Below are 15,592 nucleotides of genomic sequence, written 5' to 3' on the forward strand. Positions count from 1 at the left end.
AACACATACAGTGGTATTAATTTTGAGTAGTGTCTCTCATTTGTAGGAGATTTGGGTGTCCCTAAAATTGTTTTCATCCACCCCTCTACATTAATGACATCGCCTCCCAGACTGGGCTTCACAATATTGACAACTTTGATTAAAACAGGCATAGAAAATCAAGAGAAATGAAGGTGAATCAGTTTGCTACAAAAATTTTAACTCATTTATGCTGTACATGTGGAGTTTATGTTCTAAACAGCTGAGTAGATGGTGACGAACTGGTAGATTTAACATGTTTTATAAATGGGGGAGTTAACCTGGTAGATTACATAGGCCTAAATATTATCGACAGAATTATTTAAACATTTGACCGATTCGCCGTTCAAACGATGGCTGAATCGGACCATTTACCAATCGAAGTTTCAATCAAAAAACTATATGAAAAATCTACAGGTATGGACGATATCAATTTAGGTACAAAATGCAATTATCTCTTTAAGTGGAATAAGAATGACAATAATTTTTATGGGACCAATTAAGAATTGCTACTCACGAAATCGTATTTTTAATGAATATATCAGCAATGTCACAAAGTATATAGAACCGGCTCTTGCCATGCTCTTAAGAGTGTTATTAAATGTAGGAGATAGTTTTACGGTAGACTGTAGAAAATCAAATATAACTAAATCGTCCTGGTACGATTTGGAATGCGTGGATCTGAAACAAAAATACACTCTCTGGAACAAGTTTAGGAAAACATATATAAGGGGACTTTGTCACGCGGTTCTGGAACTTAAAAATAAATACAGAGAAGTCTGCAGATGTGAAAAGAGACGTTGGGTCAATGTTCTGTATATCAAATTCATTTGGCGAGGCCAAATATTTTTGGGATCTTGTAAATTAGATATATAAAAGTATCTCGCTTGAAATTGACCAGCAGGCATAAAATCCTGGTTTCGATTATTTTAAAGCATACTGAATCCATCTAAAGGCGAATTAAAACCAAATTTTCGCGTATTTTTTAGAAGAATTTTTTAAAATGTCAAATCATGACAATAGTAGCTGTGATTTATACAATGCTGATGACACAAATCAGATTCTCAATTCAGAAATATCCGAGAATGAAATATTGAAAGGAATAAATTTACTTAAAACTTAGCTAATCAACTGGTGAAGACTGATCGCCAAGACAATTTTTAAAGTTGAAAAAGATATTATAGCATGTTTTCAACATCTCTTTAATGTTGCTTTTTACATTGGTTGATTTCCTGAAAGATGGAGAAATGATTTAATTATATCACTTTTTCAGAAAGAAAACCCATGTTTTGTAAATGATTATACAAGAAAGAATAACTATACTAAATACCTGCAGTAAATTATTGATTACAATTCTAAATGAAAGACTTCATACTTCTGTTGCCAACTATGAAAAGATGCACGAAGAATATGCGAAATTCCCGGCTGGTTATTCAACAGTAGATAATGTTTTTATATTGCAATCTGTAGTACAAAACTATGTTTCGAAAACAAGAGGAAGATTATATTGCTTGTATGTTGATTTTACAAGGTTATTTGAGTCCGTGGATAGAGAGAGGCCTTGGTATGCATTACTACAAATTGGTGCGCACTGTAGGTCGCTGGCTGTTTATAAAAATTACACACACACACACACACACACACACACACACACACACACATATATATATATATATATATATATATATATATATATATATATATATATATATATATATATATATATACACACACACACATAAACTTATTCAGGTTCAAATCAGACGCAAAGACTTTTCAGGATCAACGAAGTGAATATTTTGAATGTTAGCCTGGAGTGAGACAATGTTGTACGTTAAGTCCTCTCCTTTTCTCCGTGTTTTTAATTATTTATTACCGATAATTAATGAAAATATTGGCACTGGAATCTTTGTTGACAGTAAATTACAAAATAAATATGATTCTGTTACGTTATGCTAATGACTTGTGCATTTTTGTTGTTATTGTTTTCGAAGTGCAAAGAAAGATAAACACAGTGGAGCACTTTTGTGTAAAACGGATGTTATTTTTAGAAACTATAGCAGATGTAAGAAGTCTGAAAGGCGGACATATCGTAACGAGAATAACAAAAATGTAACTTATTACAATCATTTTGTGCGGATATCACATAATATTTGTTTTGCTATTTGATCAGCGGTTAAAAAGATTATAACTTGCAAGAATGGCACGATGCAATTGGTCTAAGTACAGAAAATCGGAGAAAAAAAAAACTTTTTGAAGAATTATTAGAATGATAATAGCCGTATAGAGTGTGACAAATACTAATATGTTGTTGAACGTAGCGAAATAAGACGGCTATATATTCTCTTTAGATTAGGAGAACTTCTTATTCATGCACTTATAGATAGGAAGAAATGTCGATAGGTCACGTAATGTTATTTATGTGACATTTAAATTTCTTCCAAAATACTGTTACGAATACACAATACTGATATGAAGGGGTAAATAGAAAAACAGTATAGTTGATATATTTACCTTCAAGATTATGAAAAATACCTCACAAATTGTTTACTTACGTATATTTTGTCATGTTTTGTGATATTATTTACCACCATACTGTAGACTTAGAAAACACTAACGTGTGTCCACCTCTAGTATGTTTTCTTCATTGCATAATTCTGTACCTGGACCAATTGCATTGTACGAATACAATAAAACTCGTATCTTGCATGACTGAATACTTGTATAAATTTTGTGACATATTTATTAAAGTGGTTTGTGGAGTATTTTATATAATCTCTTTATCTAATATTTTAATTATGGTGTAATATTGTGTGAACTTTTCTCAGCAATTTCTCTCGAGAGAGTATGATGTACCCATAGTGAATTTGTTTATTGAGAATTGGGGATAATGTACCCAAAGTGAATTTGTCTATTGCGAACTGGGGATAATGTACCCAAAGTGAATTTGTTTATTGTGAATTGGGGATAATGTACCCAAAGTGAATTTGTTTATTGTGAATTGCTTCAAATCTGGTTACAGTAACATAAAGTCCTCTCCATCGTAAATAATGTATGCATAGATCTGGTACGATGTATATGCATTTCACACAATTACTGGATTTCTGAGCCACCATCCGATTCTATGGATATTATGGGTTTGATTGTTTGCTTTTACTAGTCAGCTACATATAGTTAACAAATTTTGTCATTTGGTTTGGTTTTTATGCACTTGCAATGGCAAATTAGCATTGTAAAATAAACCCTATCCATATTTACGAGTCTGTGTGAAGTAAATCAAGGCTGCATTCACAAAGTCTTCTATCGTATGGTACGTAGTGGGATTAAATTCACGTGATCTCCATCGAGAGATTTTTGGCAATAATTTTAATTTCGTGGCATTAGCCATGTAAGATTGTCTTCAGTTTGGTATGCATATGTATTCAAGTAAATGTGTAAGGGGGGGGGATTTTATTGTTCTAATTTCTCTAAATTTAGCATCCAGCTGAATCTGACAAACGTTCCTATGATCGCTATCTCAGAACAATCAGGTCGCTTTGTCCAACTTTTGGCAACAGTAAGTAGTTTTACTAAAATAAGTTCTCACGACTTCGTGCTTTTGGAAAGCTAGTGCTTGTTATATATTTAAAGTTAGTTTTTGTTCGTTAAGTGTGGCTATCCGATTATTTAGATGTGTACCATTTCCGGAGACACTATTGTTATGTGTTTAGGCTCTTACAAAAGTAACAAGAAAGGAGTGAAAACAACAAGCTTTATAAAATGTAACAAAAAGTTATTTCTCTAGAAAAACAAGGTAAAAGTAAGAAAAAATAATTTTCGGTTGTACGAATCAAATCCAAAATTAATCCAAGAATTAAAAAAACAGAAGTCATATTACTAAAAACTCCTAAATGAATCTGAGTTCGAGTCCCGATGAAATCCAAAATGGAAGGCGTTGATGTATGCTGTGATGCTATGGTCAGAATGGTACTGATGTGTCAACAGTTCTTTACTGAAACACAGAAAATAATATTCCAGTTTTTTATTCTGTTTATATATCGATAAATGTCATTGTCCAAGAATTAATCTAGAGCACTATTATTTCCAGGGAAAACAATCTTGAAATCCAAATAATTTAAAGCAAATAAAACAATTAGCCCAAAACTGGTCACAACATAAAACACTTTACCTTCTCAAAAGTTAAGGCAAGAATAACTATTATTTCACAAAACATCAGTAATACAACGCAAAACAGATGCCCAGATGTGGGTCAATCCTCTAGAAAAAACAGAGTTTGTAACAATTGCTACATGTTATTTGTCACGTACTCCAAGCATGGCCTCGATTTCATTTTATGAATCTTACTTTGAGAAAGTATATATATATATATATATATATATATATATATATATATATATATATATATATATATATATATATATATATATATATATAAAAAGTTGTTTACTTCAACTCTTGCTGGTTCTGAATTAAGGTCAGGAACTAGATCAGCATTAGATACAATGTTTCCATAAAGTTGTTTACGTCAGAAATATAAAAAAATCTGTTAGAACTGAACTCTATTGCAAAGTTACATTACAATAGCAAGTAATGGGATTTTAAAAAATTATACTTACAAACAAACAATTAAATTAAATCAAATATAAATTAAATCAAATATACATAACACTATACAGGATATTTTCCGGTATAAATTATTACTACTCTACAAGTCACAAATCAAGTGTCCATTAAAAAGAAAACACCTGTCAAATGTTCTGAAAAAAAAAAGATGATAACATGACTCTTATAACTGAAGGACAGAAATAGCATGTCCCTTGCCTGTCTTTTATGGACATGTTTCATTGTATTTTGTTGAGCAATTTTTTGGTGGTTAATTTTTAGGATTAAGGATTCTATCTAAACATCTTTTCTGTCACTTTTTACAGCATTATGTTAAATAATTCCTGGTGTCTAAATATATTCATAAAAATCTAATTTCGATATTGTATCGTGATACACTGAATGTACTTTGTTCGTGTTCAATTTACTATCACGCCACATCGGTGCCGAAACAATACGCATTTTGTTATGCGCGAGACTGGTAATAAAAAGCAGTTAAAACTTAATCATCCAGTGAAAACGGACACATCTCTTTTTTACATCTCAGATTTCAACATTGTAAAGGTATGGTTCAATCCGTTCATCACATTCCTTTGTTATAGCTAAATATCAAGGATAAATTTGGGATTGAGTGACGTCATATTTAACATTATATGAATGAGAGGTGTCATAGGTGCAAACATGACACCAGCTCAAGTAGATTTTATTCAATATGACAAGAATCAGAGGAAGACGATCTTAAATTTTAGCAAATTGTACCCAAATCCCCCTCCCCATATATATATATATATATATATATATATATATATATATATATATATATATATATATATATATATATATATATATATATAAAGAATACAAATCATATGACGAATAACAGTCCTTTCAAGTGCACTATATCCAGCAAGGGCTCACGTTTGTCAGGAATTGAATAAGATAAACGTAATAAACTGATTACAAACAGTACAATTCTAGTATCCAGCTAGCTTAAGCGCTTTCGACTCCTAATGAGTCTTTTTCAAATGCAAATACAAAACATGGACAAGACAAACAAATAAAACAGACAAACTGTTGTCTTTGTAAAACTTTACTTGACTATGACATGTTGCGGATGCTGAAATATATTTTATATTGACCTAGAAATGGATGAGCCATAGCGTCATCTGTTATTTTATGTAAATTTGTGTACGCGCAAATTATATCCCGGATATTTCATTATTATAGTTTTAATTAAAAGTTATTGGGTGACTAATAAGCAAATTTAGAGAATTCTTGAAAAGAGACTATCCCGGCTGCAAAAAGGTAATTTTATTTGTGAATGGCTGTCTTTTTCTAGTCTTCTTGGTTTAAACCGCTTGATTTCAGTGTTCTAAGGCGGCGTATCCAGTAAGATTCCTTTTCTTTCCTGGTTTCGGAACTCCATTTGGGGTTGTGAGCAATTGCTATAAGTGTTATATCGCTGAAAGTGTGGCCATGGGAGAAGTGTTCTGCGACTAGGCTCCTGTACAGCTTCTTTGTCATCCAATCAGATCTATGAAGGTTGATCCTTTTGTGTGTGTGTGTGTGTGTGTGTATATATATATATATATACAAGAAAAACATTAAATCACTAATTTTAATGGCATTTAGTCAAAAATCACAGCAGAAAAATTGCCGTTTTTTATACGGTGTGCCAGGGTCAGGAAGTGCTTTTTTTCAGAGAGATGTCTCATCCAGTGTTGTACCGATTACGTTGATGCTATTTAAAGAGAAAAATCAAGATAAGGACAAATATAAACCAGTTGATTGGGTTCTTTTTTTCAAATAGCTTCTATTCATTATGTATAACATTTTTGTTTGTTTAACATTTTTGTCTGACGATGTCAACATTTCCATTCTTATGGTAATATGTGTGGATTTTTAAAATATTTTTTAACGTAGCTTTAGCAATGTTAAGTCATATCACTACAATGTCTGCAGTTTGCTAGTTTAGAGTGATTGTTAGCACTGGGGCATCATGCCGCAGAGATGTAACAAGATGTCCCACCCAATCACATTATCCTGACACCAGGCCGACCATTCCTAACACATACCTCTTAATAATAAGCGTCAACTGTTAGTACCATTTTTATGTCTTCGGTATGACTCGGTTGGGATTCGAATCCGCGCCCTGCCGCATCCGAGGCGAACGCTCTAACCACTTATGTCAGAGGAGCTGTCCCTTACGGTAATAAATCACCTCACACCCCCACACAATTAATTAAAACAGTCCTTACTGTAACGTGTAAACTATCATCAACATTATCATAATCATTATCCCCATTATCAGATAGTTTTATCCTCAAGAAACTGGAATTAATCAAATGTTTTAATGACTACGAGTAACAGGAATCCTTTCATGCTGGCTCTTTGATCCTTAGATAAAAGATAAAGTACGTGTCAGCTAAAACAAGAAAGTAGTATAAAAGGGGCACCTGTGTTATTGAAGAATATTTAAATGAAAAGGTAACAAAAAAATTCTTGGTTGATATCATCTACAACATCTGTACAGTATTTAGTTCCAATTGGATACTATTCAAAACTGAATTTCGACACAATGATTCTTTAGCGAGTCTAATATACTATTCTTACCTTTTTATTATGATTGCATGTTTAAAATAATAATATAAAATATTCACACTTGTTTATGTTCCTATTTAAATTGATATTGTATATTTGTTCAAGATTTCCTCAAAGCTAAAAATATTGTGACTAAGAAACATTGCTGCATCTATGTAAACATGCGCAAACTATTATAATAACAAAATTATAAGCTTTCTCTGTATACATCAGGCAAAAATTGATCATATATTGCACGGCATATGGCAGGAAAAATTCGATTCAAATGATTTAAACCAAGCAATAAAATAACAGTGTCCAAATTGTCTGTTCACTCGAGTACACAGAATTTAGGAAATACTGATTGTCAAACAGAGGAACAATCACTCAAATAGCTGCGAAAATTTGTTGCAAATATAAAGAATGTGTAAAAGAAAATTGCTTTATATTAATAACTTAAATTACATTTTCTACATGCGTCGATTTCGAGTTTGTAGCTATCTGCAGAAGACGTGTGCTCTTCCCTTTTCCTAAATAGTTGTCGTTCGCTTGCCGTATTTACTGAACAGATCTGAAAGTCTATATAATGCCTCTTTTATAATTAAATTTATTTTTCTAAATCTGGAAATTCAAACAGACATCTCGAAACAGTAGCTCTTGACTCTTTCAATTAATTCATGGGGGCTTACTTTGCTATTCTATCTTAATATGCACTCTTTCTTCAAGCACAGGTTTACAAAGACAGTGTTACAAAAAAAAAAAAAAAACACAAAAAGAAGAAGAAAAAAACCTACATCTTGTATGAAATCCAAATGAACACACTAATGTTTCCTCAAGGTAAAAAATGTTCATACTTTGGGGTGTTTAAATGCTGATCAAAATAGAAAATTGAAATGATTATCTTTTCTACGGAACTTCCATGCCTCGAGATCCTTATCAGAATATTTACTACTTTTATTTGTTTGTGTATTTATTTATTTATTTATTAGCTCTGTTTTATTAAGAAGAAAATGCGAAAAATCGAGACATTTACTCTCTTTTGTTGACCTCAGGTGGAAATTGCTTTAGAGTTCTGACAAGGTTTATCTTTAACAAGTAGAAATCCAAGACGTTCCCAAAACGTGTACAAAATAAATAATTAAATAAACAACAAATTCATGGAATTTTTTGACCATTTAATGAGCTAATCTAGATTTAATAAAAATGTGACTATTACATTTAATGGTTTATGCCTCAAGCGGTTTATGTTTGATCTTGCTTGCAATGTTTTAATTTTTTTTGTCTAAATGACCAATTCCAACAACTTTTAAAATGTGTTTAAAAAATAAAAATAAAAGATGGCTGTATTGACTTGAAAATCTAATCATCTACACGTGCATACAAAAATGCTAGCAAACATTTATTTGCATACGTTGAATAGTTCATGCCCGCTACTGATACATTCTTGTGACATGCAGACAGAAGTACGGACGTACAAAAGGGGTGGACCAAAATCAAAATGCCCTCACTGATTGACGTAGGCAAGTGAAGTTCGGTTGAATTGTTTATTTACTTATGTACCTGCTTCGATTAGGCTTAAATCGTATTTAGCAATTTTGATAACGTTCATCCGTGAAGACCATAGGCATTTTACAGATAAATATAGTTTCTGAAGTTTAAATCATGTAGTAAACTTTTCAGACCATGAATAGCATAGTGTATAAAGTAAATAGAAAGATAAAATTACTCATTGTTTCAACGGATCTTAATCTAATAATTGGAGACATGAACCTAAAAGTTTTTTCAAATTTTAATTCTTTGCATTAATGTATTATCAAATAAATACATTTTCTTTTAAAAATATTTTTTTTGGTAATAAAATTGTTAATCAGATCCAGTGATTAACTTAACTTAATCCTGTGTTAAGAGAATGTATGCCGTGTGCGTGTGTGTGTGTGTGTGTGTGTATGAGAGAGAGAGAGAGAGAGAGAGAGAGAGAGAGAGCATTTTGAGATGATCCCTGATCTAAAGTATTGGATCTACATGATGTCCCTTTGTATACAATGTGATATTATTCAAAGGTTTGACGAGCCTATAGACAAGGAGGGGTATTAAAACACAAATAAATGGTGCTTTTTTTTTCCTTCAGATTTTGCAAATAATTGAAGCAGATGCGAAATTAAACCCCTTTTTTACAATAAAAAAAAAAATCTATTCTTAATAGCGCGATGAATATCAAATAAGTTCGGAAGGTTGTAGCAGACGTAAAGGCGTGCATCCAACGTAACATTTTACCTTCTCATGTATAATGATGGACTTGGCTGGTTTGTGGTTAGAAACGACAGCATGGGGACGTTCAAGTACGTTCATGTATTTGAAGTAAACAGAAGTCGATAAATACAGTCAAGTGATTACATAACCATTTTGTTATAGATAAAGAAGTGTGGGTTAGCCGTTACCTTCAACAAGTAAGTTAGATTCGGTATATTCATCGACTTGTAACCTAACCACGTCATCCCTCTCTCTCTCTCTCTCTCTCTCTCTCTCTCTCTCTCACACACACACACACACACACACACACACACGCACACACACGCACGCGTTTCCCATTGGGCAGACACGACGGTAAATGTCTAGTGTCTAGGGCTGAACTATTATGGGGCGATCAATTTTAACGTATGAAATCTGGATTTGTTTAAAGAAAACGTATTTATTTTGTGCATAAAAATGCTATAGTCAGACTTTTGATTTTATTTAAAGGTGTGAAAGCTTTGTTTTGGGATAGGGGGAGGGGTGCGGCAACTCGGAGAGTGCCTAGAGTTCGAAAAATTATAAATCCGTCATTGCACATACACATCCATTGTATTGTTATTGTTGTTCTTGTCGTCGTCATCTTCATTGCTATCCGTTGTAGCTTGCATGTGCCATGCTCCATTTTACCGAGTTATTATTTACCTCCCATAAAAAGTTGTTTACGCCAAACTTTTTCTTAGATTTACAAAATATTCTGATATATTGTAAAACACACACTTAAGAAATAGAATAAGATTTTCTTACGCTTAATGCTTTGGAAAATTATGTGCGTATATGTTTGTTGCTTCGTGAAACGGGGCCCTGGCCTCAGACCAATTTTACCCCTCCCTCTCCCCTCGAGTTTGACCAAACTTCAGGAAGATATTCCGAAGAAATAGTGCCTTACTTGCATGGTCTGTTTGCAATCTACTTATATTGTAAAGTTACCTAATGTAGTAATTATCAATTCTTAGTCAATTGGTTGACGTGAAATTATAAGGAAAGTTACGTTCGCTTGTTGTTTAATGAAAGGAGTTAACTCATTAGCCCCATAGCGGCGACTTAACGGGGCAGGAGGTAGTAGCCTACTGCCGAGCTTTGTAGCGCCATGGTCATGCAAGATACACTAAAGTGGGTGGTATTATATAAAGGTAGACAGATGTAGCTCTACAATGATACCAAATAATCTGGAATATCTAGTTGCACTACAAAATACAGATAAAAAAAAACTAATTTTTTGGACCCGACTTTTTTCTACCAAAAATTTGCCCGTGGTCGGAATCCGATTTTTGTGTCCGGATTTTAGACTTTTCGGTCTCTAAGGGAGCAGGGGCCAGTTTTTATGAACAAATTTAATGCCGCAGTCAGCGACCTAGTATAAAAAATCATAAAAAATCAAATACACAATTGAGGTAAAAAAAGGTCCATATTTTTAGATACCCATATTAAAACAAAGCATAAGAATAGTATTCACTTGACCAGAGAAGTCAATGGCAGTTCATAGCAGAAGAAGTTTATGCACCCCAATCCCTATTTTATACATGCATTTTTCACATCCAAATGCCATTTTTGACAGCATGTGGTGCTCACAGTGCAAACGCATGCCCATTCGCTGGATGAAAATTTTGAAAAAAATTGTCTACTAAATAGTTTGATGCAATTCAGAATAGTTGTCGTCCAAGCCGTTGTTAAGATACTCTACTTGCATTGAACCCACGTGTCTACTGCTATGGGAGGCTAGCTCTTCTTCCTAGCCGACTATTGGTATTTCACTATCAACATACTGCAGAGCAACTATGAAAGGTGTACATGCCTGACATCAATTTCAAGAACAACACAAGCCCAAAACACATAGTTCACAAATATATCCATATCTATAAATAGTAAACAATAATAGCTGAAAAAGTCACACCATAGCCTTAAGTTAAGAAATCCGGTATGAACTGCAAACAGACAAATGAGCCTTTGCAAAAAGTAGGATAAGATGGGCATTTGAAATGAAGAGTGGCCTCGAAAAAAAAAATGGCTCCATTTAGCAACCAAAAAAAAAAAAAAAAAAAAAAAATCTAACTTTTACCCTTCTGCTCATGCGCGAGTCAAACAGCCAATAAAAAACGATGTTTCTAACACAACTAGGTAGTATGTTATTGAAACATCACCGGTGTTTTCGGATCTATTCCGAAATAGCTTTCAAAAATGTGTTTCCTACTCGATTTTCAGGCAAAAATGTCAAAAACCTCCAGGGGTTTATGTGTTAAGACACAATCTCATGCTTTCTGGAGTCATGCAGACGCTTTATAGTTACTTCCTTCACTTCAATTTGTTTGTAATCCACAAACACGAGTTGGTCAACCTATAATGATATTGTTATACATAGTTAATCAACTTTGTATGCTTGAAATTTGTCCTTGATGGAGGGTAGAATAGTTATTGCCTACCTGAATTTTATCATTTTTTAAAAAGTTATTTACTGATATTTTAGCTAAAGGTATAACCTTATTTACTGATATTTTAGCTAAAGGTATAGCCTTATTTACTGATATTTTAGCTAAAGGTATAGCCTTATTTACTGATATTTTAGCTAAAGGTATAACCTTATTTACTGATATTTTAGCTAAAGGTATAGCCTTATTTACTGATATTTTAGCTAAAGGTATAACCTTATTTACTGATATTTTAGCTAAAGGTATAACCTTATTTACATATTTAGAAAAGTCAGGCGGCAAACTTTTGACTCGCATCCTTGTCACTTTATTGCATCTTGGGTTTTTATGTAAGGTTGAGGCAAACAAAACTATTTCATTCCTCCTTTAAGTTCAGTCTGTGGAATTATTTAATGCTCTATTCATATATAATTTGTGAGGAAACCACTAATTATAAATTATTCATTGGAATTACAAAAGTTCTCATGAACATTTTGAACTTAAATACTATTTTGGGATTATTGTGAAATTATGAAAAGACATCCTATATCGTTGTGTTACATCAAGACTTTAGGTATGTCCAGCTATTCAAGGCATCCTATATCGTTGTGTTACATCAAGACTTTAGGTATGTCCAGCTATTCAAGGCATCCTATATCGTTGTGTTACACCAAGACTTTAGGTATGTCACCCATTCTAGACGTGTTACATCATTACATTCAATATTGGAAATTATTCGGATCACTCAATGTTTTTTTATACTTGTGATACAGTTTTTGAATGATTTGCGATTCACTTCACAACGCTGTTAGTTCCTCTTAAATTTTCACTTTGCAGCTTTCGAGAAATACATTTATTTGCTGATTTTACTAAACATGTTGGTTTTTGCTTTTTTTGTCACTTAGTTTGTGACTAGAGTCGAAACAGAAACCTTTCAGGGTTAATTGAACTAAGATGGGTTAATGTGTAGCAAAATGCGATAGATGTGTATCAGTCGTAGTAAAAGTGGCATAATATTGAAAGCGTATTCATTAAACAGAAGACAAATAGCTGTAGTCAGAGGTCTGCTGCTTCAGGAAGTCTGTCATTCATGCGCCGATGCGCTGTCATAGAGTAATTGAATACCTCGGGTAACGGCGGGCCATTCGGTAATGTTTCACAATTTTGTGTACAAAACTTTGGAGACATAAAAAGATCTAGTGACACGAACAGAATCAGACACGGGTTGGTCGACGGAGCCATTCATCGAAAAAAATATGCCTACAAATATATTGATAGTCAAACAACGTCAAACGATTTATGGTTTTTGGTAATTTTCTACTTTCCAAACTCTACTATTTTTTTTTTATTCGGGTTCAAAGTAGTAAATACATGCTTCAACATTTGTGTCAATCTCATTAAAACGCCTCTAGACACTCTTTTCGCAATCTGGTTAAAATCAGATATCCGCTGTCCAACGCAGGCCCGGCCCTAAAGCAAGGCGAAAGAGGTAACCGTCTTGGGCCCCGCGCTTCTCCACAATGCTGTATTTTGCTTGGGGCTACGCCGTCATCGCTTGCTGCGATCCTAGACCCGGACAGGGTCCAACGTAAAGAGCTGACGACTACCGCTTAAGGGTCATGTTCTGGTGGCCTTTGAATTATCCAATGGAAATGCAGCTTTCAAAGATCTGAAAGTGAATCAAATCATTCTGTACACATTCATACTCTTCATCCACATTGCTCAGTCTCCAAAGGCGAAGACATATGACTTCATCTCTTTGGTTGATAAAATTAGCGATTATGGTAATACCATAGGTCACCAGAACATGACCCCTAAGAGGTCGCTGTCATATCTTCGTGTATAAAAGTGTAGATCTGATTTTAATCAGATTGCTCTTTTCGTACTTGACGAGAAGCTGTTTGGTGATTTCAGCCTGGTTGTGTTTTTGATGGGGGAACTCATAGTGCACAAACCTGTCTGAGCTTCATATGTTTCTTCAATATATTAAAAACAGCGGACGAAGTAATGTCTGCTTTAATATAAATATTTTCCACTGTATCATGCATCTTCATGAATTCCCCCTTCACAGCAGCCACGCGCCCCCCCCCCCCCCAACTGCAGGCAACTGTCTTCCAGAAAGTGTGTCATATTCCATGCATTCTCGACTATCTTTAAAACAAATGAAACCACCTTAAAATTGTTGGATATGGCAGAAAATTACTTATGTTAACTGAGAATACCCAGTGAAAGCCTGAATGTTACGGTGTGCTGAAGCTGCCCATCACATCGTACTTGTAGTCGCCAATCATTTTGTTGACCGTTATTTCGTCTATCAGTCAGAGTTAAATTTATTGACAGGTTAAAATAACCAAACTTTAAAAATAAACAGAATTCTGTGACTAAATTCAGTTTGGGCTTGAGATAAGGAGGCATCGTATCATTCAGGTGTCAAGAGGTCAGTCGTCGTGATAAATTTGGTTCAAAGAGGAAACTATTTCCGCACTAGACCTAGCATTAGGACACTTACATGGATTAAATTTAGTGGATCGATTAATTTTGAGTTAAGGATGAAAATCACTGATTTTGAGATTAAAGGGGTCAAAGTCATGGTAAGTTTGACACTTGGAAGACATTTGCTTCTTCATGATTCCATTGTTCTAGATTGGGTTCCTGTACCAAACTGTGTGAATTGTTTCGCTTGGAATAGAGAAAAGAGCTATTGATTTTGAAGTCGAAAGGTCAATGGTCATAATCGCCTCAAGTCATATAAGAAACAAGGGTTTCCGCTCAGCAAGTTTTCTGCTGTACTATGTACCAGCGACCACAACCATGTGACTGGCTTGTAGCTATGGCAAGAAAGCTGTTTATACTGAGGTCAAAAGCTTAAAGGTCAAAGTCACGTTGGCACAATCACAGAACACGTTCTATTCATTAGCTTTACTGACACGCCGAATAGATGCATCAAACCTTGAATATACTATAATGTGTGTTCTACTCCATCCTTTGATGACCATCCTCACAATTGGTTTGCTCTTGGAGAGTGAACAACGCAAGACCAATTTGATTGGTTATTACACGTTATTACCATTACCACTGATTCACCAAACAGGGTGATATATATATACACCATATTTCGTGGGTGAAACTAACCTACCTACAATAGTGTTTTCGAGGGAGAAATATAAATTTTATTGCAAATTCATTACTTACTTCTACTTTTAAGTGCCGAAAACTTTTAAAAATTACCTCGTGTTATGTATATTCAATTTATAATGTGTGCTTGCCTATTGTCATTTTTCTAAAAAAGTTGTTTACTTTGATATGAGTTCAAGACTTAACCTTATTTATGAACTTAGGATGTTCTAGAAGTGAACTTGTTTAAAATTAGATGAAATTTTTCCATTTAAAATGACCCACATCATGAGCATAGTATTGTATCTTAGGTCAAGTGAAAATTAGTTTATATAGGATGAGGTTAACAAATATTCATTCCTCTTTTAAGTTCTGTGGAATCAGTTACTGTTGTGTTCCGATATAATTTGAGAGGAATCATTTATTTAAATTATTCATTGGAATTACAAAGTGCTAATTTACTTCATGGACTAAAACACTACTTTGGGATTATTGTGAATTCATTCAAAGACATTCTGGAGTATATAATTGTGATACATCAGAACTACTGGTACATTGACAGATTCAAGATTATTTGAATTCAT

The 15,592-nt window shown here is 33.7% G+C and overlaps 1 protein-coding gene across 1 annotated transcript in view; it reads left to right on the forward strand.

Moving 5' to 3' along the window:
• Positions 1-9,536: 9,536 nt before the first annotated feature.
• Positions 9,537-15,592, forward strand: part of LOC149791443 (diacylglycerol kinase beta-like) — a 264,102-nt gene continuing 258,046 nt past the window's right edge. The window contains exon 1 of the mRNA XM_089969976.1: positions 9,537-9,647. The gene's annotated coding sequence lies outside the window, so the exon portion shown is untranslated. The remainder of the gene's footprint in view (positions 9,648-15,592) is intronic.

The sequence above is a fragment of the Sinohyriopsis cumingii genome, chromosome 9 (genome assembly GCF_028554795.1).
Source record: "Sinohyriopsis cumingii isolate HCF-2022 chromosome 9, ASM2855479v2, whole genome shotgun sequence".
Classification (NCBI taxonomy): domain Eukaryota; kingdom Metazoa; phylum Mollusca; class Bivalvia; order Unionida; family Unionidae; genus Sinohyriopsis; species Sinohyriopsis cumingii.